Here is a 477-nt window from a genome sequence, read left to right as displayed (position 1 = left end):
TGTTGAGAGAAATCGGGAGTAAGTGCAGAGGCGCTGTGTGAACATGATGTTACTGTAGTTCTAGACTAAATGTGAACATGCATTTACTCATCTCACCTCCACAAAAACAGATTCAGTATTCTGCAAAATGAATACAAACAGTGCAATGCAAACCTGCAATAATTAAATGTATTAAATAACACAAATATCTTTTATGCATTTAATCACATTTTATTAATCAATATCTTTGGTCTATCGACCTTCAATGATCCAATTCAGCCATATTAATAAGCAAAAATGACTTAAATTAAACATGACATTTGTTTTTCTTTCTTTTTGTTTCATAGCTGAAGAGTGTTGAACTTTCTTCTCCTGCATTCTATGCTTCATGCAATCCAGAATTTATATTAAAAACAAATTAGCAAGCCCAGCCCAGATGAGAAAAAGTAACGCAAAAGTAACGTAACGCATTACTTTCCATAAAAAGTAACTAAGTAA

Source organism: Sinocyclocheilus anshuiensis, unplaced genomic scaffold (genome assembly GCF_001515605.1).
Source record: "Sinocyclocheilus anshuiensis isolate Anshui unplaced genomic scaffold, SAMN03320099.WGS_v1.1 scaffold447, whole genome shotgun sequence".
NCBI lineage: Eukaryota > Metazoa > Chordata > Actinopteri > Cypriniformes > Cyprinidae > Sinocyclocheilus > Sinocyclocheilus anshuiensis.
Note: the sequence above shows the minus strand (reverse complement) of the source record.